We start from the raw sequence: 11275 nt of genomic DNA, 5'->3' as shown, positions 1-11275 counted from the left end.
CTAAACCCTATTTTTTATTCCCTACCAGTTGTAGAAAAAGCAATGATTTTTGTTGCTAAAATGGAACCTAGAATTATACTAATGATTTTGAATCACATGATGAAGCTAGCAAAGCTACATAACTTTTCTACCTCATCACGGAGCGCATTAGCGAAAGTGTCCAACTGGACTCCCTTTTGTATTTGGTCTTGAACTTCATGTTGGCTTGAGGTGCCAGCTTCTTCATCTCTCTCCTTGAACAATTCCCTCTACAAATTCATGAACTATTCATCGAACATGTCGTACTCTAGTGCCGCATCCAGGATTACCTTTTATGTTAGTTGGATTGCCTTCAGATCGGTGAGGCTCGAGTCATCAAAGCATGCAATCTCATCGATTGCTGGATTGACTGGAGCATCAATGTCAATGGCATCATCAAAAGTGTCATTCAAGAGCTGAGATAGCACCTCATCCTCTCGGAGACCGGTTTCTTACATCACTTCCAATAGGGTAAGGTATTCCTCCCCCTCAATCCCGATTTGATCAACCAAAGCAACGTGTGGCTTGGTTGCTCCCTCATCTAGATTCTAGGTAGAGGATGGATATGCACGTGTTGGATATGAAGATAAGATGACATTGTTTCAACTTTCTCCTCAGCTAGCCTAATAGTACATTGCTCCTCAGGCTCTAGGTCTACGTTTATGTCATCTCCTCCACCACTTGTTGCTCCATCACTTGTGGATGCAGCACCCTCAAGTTGCTCGCAAACATCCTCATCAAACTTGCTGGTCACAAGGAGAATGGTAAGGGCTGCATCTCTCTCAATTAAATGAATTGGGGAAGATGAATCATCCCTAATGGGAATAGCATACTCATGGAGAGAGATCGGCACATTATCCATGGCCCTACCTAGTATCTTCTTGAAGTTGGCACTCTTGTCAAAAGAGCTTAAAATTTCCAATGAGACCCATTGGTGAGGGGAGTTAGCAATCGTGACAGATTGCCCATGGATAAGTCTATCAAAAAATTGAAGAGAGGGATAATCAGCAAGAAGGAGAGATCTCAAGTGTGACTCAAGATGGAATGCCTTGCAGAAGATAGGAGAAACACAACAAGACAAAGCACCCATAGATGCGCACATAGACGCATTTACTAAACTAAAAAAAAACTTACAGTTGTGTTTATTTGCACATCTAGAGACCCACATCTAATAGCGCATCTATATAGCAGACAGACACCCATAGAGATGCACATCTAGACGCCTAAATAGATGCTCTGCTAAAATTTTTAAAAAATAGATAGACGCATCGTCAAACGCATGTATAGATGCATTTATAAACGGTCTTATAGATGTGCAAATAGATGCTCCTCGAACAGACAATGCGTATATAGATGCGTTTATAGACACACTGATAGACACGCTACATAGTATATATTTTTTAATTTACAAAATGCTGTGTATGTTGTGTATGCTATATAGTTATAGGAATCCCATTTCCACATTGTGTAATTCAATTCTTACAGCCAACCGCATTTTAATTACAATTCCAAATAAAACATTACAACTACAAAACGCAATAAAATTGAAAGCTCAAAAAGTGCTTGTATGTACATATAGCACGAAGCTAAGCCACATCATGTGGCTTCAAGTACAAAAAATAATAGGAGTGTATATACAAGAGGCATGAAGCCAAGCTAATGGCTTTAAGTACAAAAAAGAGTAGCTAGCACTACTTCTACGACTAATCTATGTTCTCCATGTCCTCGGTCCCTTCCACGCTCCCTTCTGCGCTCCCTTCTCCGCCTCCTTCCATGTCTTCTTCCTCGTCTTCTTGTGCAGGGACCTGTAAACGAGGGACAACATATATCAATGTATGAAAAATCAAATCTTTACTTATAATATTGAAATTATTTAATTACTTTCAAATACCTCGGGGGCCGCTCCAGTAGCCCGGATATATTGCTCCTCAGTAATCAACCCATCATGATAGAAGTTCTTCCATGTATCTCCTCTGCGATGGTGGCGGTGGTAGGCTGTCTTGACAGGAGTAGGTTATCTGCCCATGATCTCCACCTACAAGATGACACAATTTTTGGAGGGGTTAGTACAAAGAAACAACCTCCTAATAAACTACATAAGCAACATAATTTGAGATTGATACTTACAAATTGGGCCTCCCATGATTCAACACCCCCTGCTCCAAAATGCATGCTTCCATATTGCTCCATCTGGATCGTTCGTGCCTCCACGTGTTGTAGACTGGGGTCCTCCCTCGCCGATTTCATTGCTTTCTTCCACTCATTCTTATGAGCTGTGTGGGGCGGGCCCCTTGGTGGTTGACCTCCCTTGATCCTGGCAAGCTCCGCTAGTGCCTGCCTCTTAAGCGAAGATCTTTTATTACCAAGTATCGTAATTTATCTGTGAACTAATGATTGGGGGGGTTAGGATACTTAGAGCGAAGAGCAGTGAGGGTCTCATCAGCCAACCTCTTTGGATGGTCTTTGTAGTGGATAAAGAAATCTCTATAATTGTTAGCAATTACAGAACACATGAAGGCCATGATGTCCTTCCCCTGTGCATCCATCAAGATGCCTCCTGTCTGAGTGGTGTCATAGAAGATCGTACCATCACCTGGGGCACATCCAAATCATATGAATCATCATCGTCCCCACCACCACCCCTCCCAAAGCACTGTGCCATGCATCTCCCACCGCTCCCCCTGCTACTACGCCTGCTACCATGTCGTGTCGAGCTAGTATGTTGGCCACTCATAGCTAGAGACTGCATGGGACTACGTGGACCACTTGTAGCTAGAGAACCGAGTCTCGACTACACAGGAGTACGTTGATAGCTCTACGAGACAGAAGACCTCCTGACGGCATGGGGGAAGGGGCATAAGATGGCATGGGGGAAGGGGCATAAGACGGCATGGGGGAAGGGGCATAAGACGGCATGGGAGAAGGGCCTCAACTGTGTAGCCGGCTGGGCTGTGCTGACTCGGCTGGGGTAATCTCAGCTAGTGTGGGGTGGTTTGGAGTGTGTAGTGCTGACTCTTGGGGGGTGTTTAGAGTACCCATCATATACCCGTATAACTCTGCAGGACTGGGAGGGTGCCCTAAAAGGTTATATAAGTCCCTAAAAATAGACTCCCAAAGATCAAGTGAGCCCGAAGAGGTTCCTAGCCACATGATGAATTGGAGAAAAGAAAAAAAGACGATTACTGATGAGCTAAGAAGAAAGGGGAAGGGAAGAAAAGATTACTGTCAGAGTGCGTTTATAGAAGATGTGTCTGAGAAGCGCGTCTATTTTTGCCTATAACAACGTGTCTATAGATGCGACCATCTATGTCTACAAACATCCTAGATGCACCTGTAGATGCGGTTTTAGATGCACTGTGAGACGTGTCTATAGATGTGCTTCGATAGACGGACTATTCTAAAAAGTACAAAAGGACATGCACCTGACACAAAAACGTAACACTGATACCGAAATCATTCATTTCTTGGATACGATGAGGACAAATCCAAAGAGAGCAACTTCCAAAAAATATCAACTGTAAAGAGACTTACCTTGGATAGAGGTATGGAAGCTTCTTCTCCTTCAAAGTTGCTTCTCTTCCTTGTTCACCCTCTTCTCCTGTAAGCCTAGAAGTAAGTGTGGGTGCCTTTCTCTTAAGTGTAAGCTTGGAAGTAAGTGTGGGTGCCTTCCTCTTAAGCATCGAAACTGTGGATCTATTAATAGCAAAGCAAGCAAGCCGCACAAATTATAAGTAATGTGAAGAAAAGCAAATCGAGTGCGCTAAAAGCAGATTTGAAAACCGCATCTATAAGCGCATTTAATAGCACATCTAAATACACGTGTAATTGCGTGTCTAGATACATAGAACAGACACAATTTTTATGTGCCTATAGACACGCATCACAGAACAGACAGACGCAGTTTTAGACACGTCTTTAGATGCGCCACAGAGTTTTAAAATTAAATATTTGAAGAAAAGCAATTTTTTTTTGGTTGTTTGTTTGTAGGATGTCTTCATCTTCAACAAGTAGCTCCAGTGAGGATGAATCCCTCCGTATCCACCATCGTGAAATGTGGTTGGAGTAAAAACTCAAATGTATGTGTGATCGATGTCGAGGAAACATATATCGTGCATGCAGATTACACTCAATCACATCTCAAAGTATGGAGAATGGGATGCGACCATAAACATGGTGTGTTAAAGACTTAAGGTTGATTGAGATACACGTGGGTGTTCATATGTTTGAGTTATTATCCCGTTTTAATTTGATACAGGATGCAGTGCCACATCCGCATATGTTGCCCTATGCTTGCCGTGAGGAGGCGAAGCGTTGGCAATATGAGGTAGGATCTTCAAGAGGGATCGTTGGTGTTTGATGATATGGTGTGGGATTTATATGTCCATCAATCTGAAGGGAGGGATTATAGCATGGAGCAGGACAATCTTTTTACCGCAGCATCAACTCCACTATTTGAGGGGTGCACTTTCTCTGTTCTACATGCCTCCCTTGAGTTACTAAATTTGCAAACCATCTATGGATGGAGCAATACAAGTTTGAATGCATTACTCAAGTAAGCTTTAAAGTCTATTTTGCAAACATGGTGAATTATGCTAGTGGGTCAATTACTCGAATGTTTTTCCTCATTTATGATCTTCATGTGTAGGCTATTGTGTAAAATGCTTTCAAGGGAGAATAAATTACGGACCTCAAGAGATATGGCAAGGCAACATGTGACCTCTCTTGGAGGATTAGAGTAGAAGCACATCCATGCATGCGTCAATGATTGCGTTTTGTTTTATGGACTACATAAGGATGCAAGAGAGTGCCCTACTTGTAGAGAGGCAAGATATAGATTAGATCTCAAAACTTTGGACGTGCCTCATAAGGTTCTGTGACATTCTCCCATTTTCCCTCGCATCCAACATATGTTCAAGTGCAAATCCATTGCAGAGCTTATGTCATGGCATTACTACCATTGATCAACTGATGGCAAGTGGAGAACTCCCATAGACTCTCCTACATGGAAGCATATTGAAGACATATGGCCAAGCTTCAAGGAAGAACCTAGGAGCTTGAGACTTGGATTAGGTATGGATGGTGTGAACCCATTTGGTCTCAAAAGCACCTCTTACAATGTATGGCCAGTGATATTGGTGAATTATAATTCCACCCTCTATGGCTATTAACAAAGGACATGTTATGATGTCCCTTCTAATTCCAAGGAGACATAAAGTAAAAAATCTTGATGTTTATTTGGAGCCTTTGATTGACGAGCTAGAGATACTTTGGAGAGGTATCAAGGTGCATGATGTGAGCAGGCCTCCCTCGTCATGAGACTTCAACTGCAAAGCAGTCTTGATGTGGACGGCGATGCATGACTTCCCAAGCTATGGCGAGTGTTCAGATAAGCGTTCCACTTCTAATTATGAATAGGAAAAGGATGTGGAACCCTAAACCCACCTTCAACTCTTAATTGTGTCCATTGTTTAGGTCTCACTACATCAAGTTACCATGCATGTCCTATTTGTGGTCCTTCGCTAATTGCCTCATGGGCAAACGCATCGAATAAGGTCATCTATAAGAATCACCATTGATTTCTCCCACATGATCATCCTAGATATGTTGCCCCTTGGAATGAAGTCCTCCCACAATCACTCACCATGGGAGATTGGATGAGAATTTGGGACGGTTCCATGACTCCACCACTTGGCATGAGCCGGTAAGGGTTTGTAACTATTGTGTGCTATATTGGCTGGAAATAAAGATTGCCCGCTAACACTAGCTTTTGTTTAGATACTCCATCTTTTATCATTTACCATATTGGTCCCACCTCAAGATCAATCACCTGCTTGATCCCATGCATATCTTCAAGAATGTTGCATCTACCATTTGGGAGCATTTGAATGGGACACGAGATTCTGTAGGCATAAGGGAGGATCTACGTACCACAAGGAGGATGTGTGAAGCTTGGCCACAAGAGAGACCAAATGGGTGTTTTTTTTTACCTCGTGCACCGTGGAGGTTATCAAAGCTAGAATGGCAGCGGTGAAGTGCACTATTACTACAGTTCGTACTCCCACTGGATGCATGAGGTGTTTGAAGGGAGCCTTTACAAAGAGCAAGAAAAGAGGTGTAAAGCAATTATATGGCTTGAAATCTCATGATTGCCACAAGATGCTCCAAGCCATGGATGATTATTGTGGCATAATCCAAGATATTATTAAGCTTGACTTTCGATGCTTCTTTGTGTATGTTTTGGATGTGAAGTGGTTTAAGGACATGGTGGAAAGAGGCCCTAATGTAACAATCAAATGCCATGCAAGTGGCTTTGTAAGTATTGACTCCATAAAATTTTTGCAAAGTAGGAAGGACACACTAGTACTACTGCAACAATGTGAACAGGTACTCTGCACACATATTAAAATACTCGCTTTTAAATATTTGATACCTTTGATGCAAGGAAAATAACATGATTGTATTTGTGTTTGAATTAGGTTGTCTATCAACCAATGGTGGATAATAACAGATGGTGGCATGTCATACCTATGATGCCACGTTCCAAAGTGATATATAGTACATTTACTAATATGGAGCATATGGAGGATGATCATGGCCATGGACGTGATGATGACCGTGATACGAGAGAGGAGGATGATCATGAGATAGGAGATACAGATATTGAGGCCATTACCCATGAGGACGAGCCTACCATTGGTGATGTTGATTTCGATAAGCACATGAGTAGCACAAGTAGTAGTGAGTTGAATGTATTTGTAGATCTAAACACTTGTTTGGATTTTGAAGTAGATAGTTTGGCAAGGGTTGATCTCATTGAGGATGAGATTGAACCGTAGCCCATCATTGATACTGGCAAAACTATTTTACATATTGTCTCATTCTCCTCACCTCACTTAATTCTTGTATATGTGGGCTTACAAAAAAGCATTGATGTTTTTGTTAAAATTATGTGCTTTGGTAATCATGGGCAATGTTTGGAAAGCAGTGATGTACACCAAAATCTCACTTTCTGTATTCTCTATTTTGCATCTAAATACATGTCTAAATATGTGTCTAATTCTCAGTGTAGATGCTCTAATACACACGCAAATAGACACGTTGACAAACACAGTGTTAGATGGGCCCGTATTTTCTCAGTGTAGACGTGCAAATAGACGTGTCAATACATGCGCAAATAGATAAGCTGTTAGATGCGCTATTAAATGCGCCTGTAATTTCTCTATTCAAGCAATGCCTATAGACACGCTCGCTATTTTGTGCATCTATCAAGCGCGTCTATAGTTGCTTTGTGTTGTTGTGTTAAACCTGATCTGCAGAGGAATGTGAATCAGTAGATGAAATCCACTGATCAAAAGCCTCTCTAAGGGAAGCCATAAGTGTAGGAGGATGCTTGGGAAGACGAAAGAGGAGGCTATGTAATGCAAGGTTACTCAAGAGTGGGAAATTGAAAATGTGAAAATCACCTTGGAAGTGTACTTTATAAATGGGCATTGCCCTTAAAAATGGTCTTAATTACAATATTTTTATATTTATTATTTTTTCTTTGGAAAGCCTCTCTCTCTCTCTCTCTCTCTCTCTTTCTCTCTCTCTCCTTACCTATCTCCCTCTCCTCTCTCTCTCTCTCTTTGTCTCTCTCCCTCGTTGCCCTTAGCTATCTCCCTCTCTCTCTCTCTCTCTCTCTCTCTCTCTCTCTCTCTCTCTCATAGACCCACAAGGTCTTCCAAGGATGTTTTGTTTTGTGAGATAGTAACTCCAAATCAAAAATCTCTCTAAGAAACAACATGCAGTTGTAGGCAACTCTCCACCCATAGCTGTGCCCATCTTTTTGCTCCACTGGTAGACGTCGTTTGCATTCTACTTGGTCTTGTTGCTTCGTGGTTGTTCTGACAGCAGATACTAGCTGATATGCAGCACTGTCCATCATGACATATTAAATATATTAATATGTCATGATCATAAGATACAAAATAAGAAAGTAACAAAAATATTAAGAGAATAATTACCTTGGGGAGTTGGCATAATAGCCTTCCATTGAATTCACAAACCACAAACGGTTGACTTCAAGGTCCCAAGCGATCAGACTCTAATGTGAGCTACACGACCAGAATAAAAATGATTATTGTTTTACACAAAATTGCCAAAGAAATAGTAAAAATAAGGTTAGAGTTGATACTTACTCCTCATGATAAGGCATAAAGATGACTCACACCCCATCTAAATTCAAAGGGCTTAACCAGGTACAAACATCTTCTATGGTCTTTTGAGGAGAGCTAAGAATAGAAGAAAGGAGAGCATTGAGCATGTAGAACACAATTCTGCACTGCACTAGGAAGCTAAGAAATAACTACACTGCACCAAGAAATAAACAAACGTTAGCTCATAGAATTGATTTGCATTCTGCACTAGGAAACTGATATATAACTACACTCTAAACAAATAAACAAATGTTAGCTCATTGAAGTAGCAACAAATAAACAAATGTTACCTGAGAATGGCCAGGATAACATTGTCATTAAATTATTTTAAAGGATTGGAGAGGATTGAAACCTCCTCTCTACCAAAGCTCAAATACTGAGGTTCTCATTTCAAAACGATCCTAACTTCAAATGAGCTCTCCATTTTATCCAATGTAGCTAAATTTGCAGAATGAATCTCTATCATAGCTTGTATTCTATGTTTGCAGTCATTCTGCTTTTCCATGGTGTCTTTAAAGCTCTTGTGCTCATGGGATTCTTCAATCAAATTTAGAGGTGGTTGCATTGCTGAAGTAGAAGGGAGTGCCTCCATATTGACTTCATCCATTTCTTCTCCCTCTATTGCCTATAAACAAATATGAGAGATTAGATTCATTATCTTTAAATTTAAATCTTATTTAAAAAATTGTATTTAGTTGAGAAATAGAGAGTTCATACCATTAAGTATTGTCGTAGTGGCCTTTTTACATAACCCTGTGAGCCATAATTATCAAAGAAGGCATCATCATGTTTGTCTTCATCCACCAACCTCTCTCTGAACGGGTCATGTAAGTCCATCTTTTCATCATCATCAACTGGCACATTATGATCTTCAATGTAATCATCCATGTCATCAGTGTCCTTGTGCTCTATCTCTTTTTCATAGCCTATGGAGAGCCTATGGTTAGATCTGTTTGAAGCTGAAAATAAGCCATGAAATGCTTGTTTTCAATAATATTTGTGGAGTTGCCTTTTCTGAGGAGATCCTCAAATAAAAATCCCATCCTGCACAAGGTGACCTCCCAACCTGCCAGTAGCAAATTCTCCATCATTGTAAGCAAGAGACTCCCACTTTTTGCAGGACTTCCATAGTTGTTTTTTTGATAATGTATGGACCTAGGAATATCTTGCTCTTCTAGCATCAATCGCAAATTATTTGAATTTCCTCTTATGTTCTTTTGTAAGAAGTGATCAAGGTTGGGACTCTGCATACACAAAAATAATGATTCAAGAGATTGAATCGCTATGCCACATTCTCTCTTACCTCTCTTTGCTACATAAACACCACTATAGATCTTCAAATCTGATGAATATGCTCGCTCTAGAGTAACCTGCATGGCTTCTTTGTCTTTTTTATCAACAAAAATGACAATGTTGCAAATTGCCACTTTGCTAATGGTGGTATATACTATTCTATCAATGAAATTATGGATATCATCGCTAGAAACTTCATTGATAAAGAATAGTTGTGTCTTATCCCATGCTGACTCATTCTTGATGAAGTCATCTTCTGAAACTCCCCTAAAGTTCACAAGCTTTCCAGACTCTGCCGTAACCACTACATTGAATTGAAAGCTTTGGTGCATATCTGTCGGCATCCTTATCTCGCTGATTAATATTTCCACATATGCAACCACCTGTTGTGGGATTTCTTTTCTCATGTAAGAGGTTACTATTTCTGAGCCATCTTTATCCTTTTTAATCCACCTGTTTGCCCATAGCTTTACCTTGGGTGTTGACAAAGAAGCTATATGCTTGACCACATCATAGTCAATGTTACAATGAGTAAGTGGAATTTGTTTCTCTAACAGCAAATACTTAATGGCACTATGCACTACATCACGCCTCACCTGTACATTGATGCATTCTTTCATGCAGTGGTCTTTGTCTTTCTTTCCAAAAAACCATTCTTTCTTTAAAATTTTTTGTGCTGCCATGGATGCATACTTGTTAGGTAAGTACTTTATAGGCCTCCACATCCTTGCTATCAACACCTTCTTATCCATTACCTTTGACTTTTCCTAGATAAACAAAGGAGCTTCATAGGTCAACTGTCCACGCTCACAAGCAATGCACGTTTCAAGCATCTCATTGAACATTTCAATAGGACAAAATATGATAGAAGTGTTGTCGGCATATCTGCCCCTCACCACCTTGCCTTGTGCCTGTTCTCCTTGTTCATGTGGAATATTTTTAAGAGTGTCTTTAAAGAATCGACTGAAGGTTTCCTCAAAATGTGTAGGCCCTATAAATGTTATTTGATCCAGAAAACTATTTTTGATTGGACAAAACATTATTGGGTGCAGGACCACATTGCTTGCCACAGGTTTCTTACCATCTCTCAAAGCCTCATATATTTGCAGTGCATAGGATATGTCAAGGCTTCGGCTATTACTAAAGACAGCTGTAGCTTCCACATCTTTGGCATTCACAAACCACGTCCTTTGACCCCAGATATATCCCACATCATCATTTGTTACTGCTTCATTAAGATGCAGATTAAGATTTTTGATTGATGTGAGTTCATCCTGATCATCTTTAGCCTCGGGTTCTGATTCTTCTTCATCTTTCTCTTCTTTTAACCGTTTTTCATCCACAATATCTCTCTCTACAGTGGGACGATGCCTTTTTTTACTGCTTGGAACTGTGGCTCTTACAGTACTAGCCTTTTGTATTTCACGTCGTGGTTTGCTAGCAAGAGCTTCTAGCATAACTGCAGTGGATCGACCTTGATCTTCTTCAATTTTTTTAAATTCCCATGCACTCAAGGCTTGTGTTTCATCATCCTTGGTTACATCCACCATTTCTTGCTCTAGAAGTTTGCGCTCATGTTCTACATGTTTGTGATAGTGTGCGTGTTCTTCTTGTCCCTGCATTGAGGTCTGAGCTTTTTGATCTCCTTCATGTGAAGATCCTTGAATATGAGGAGCATATTTTGCATCCTCAAAGTACTCAAATATTATCTTTGCATGCATCCTTTTTGCCACCACACTAGGAAATTGCTCCCAAGTATATGCAAGAGC

Source organism: Dipteris shenzhenensis, chromosome 25, assembly GCF_047967505.1.
Source record: "Dipteris shenzhenensis isolate YYH24624 ecotype China chromosome 25, Dip_SZ_1.0, whole genome shotgun sequence".
Lineage (NCBI taxonomy): Eukaryota > Viridiplantae > Streptophyta > Polypodiopsida > Gleicheniales > Dipteridaceae > Dipteris > Dipteris shenzhenensis.
The sequence above is the reverse complement of the archived record's forward strand: the minus strand, read 5'-3'. Positions refer to the sequence as shown.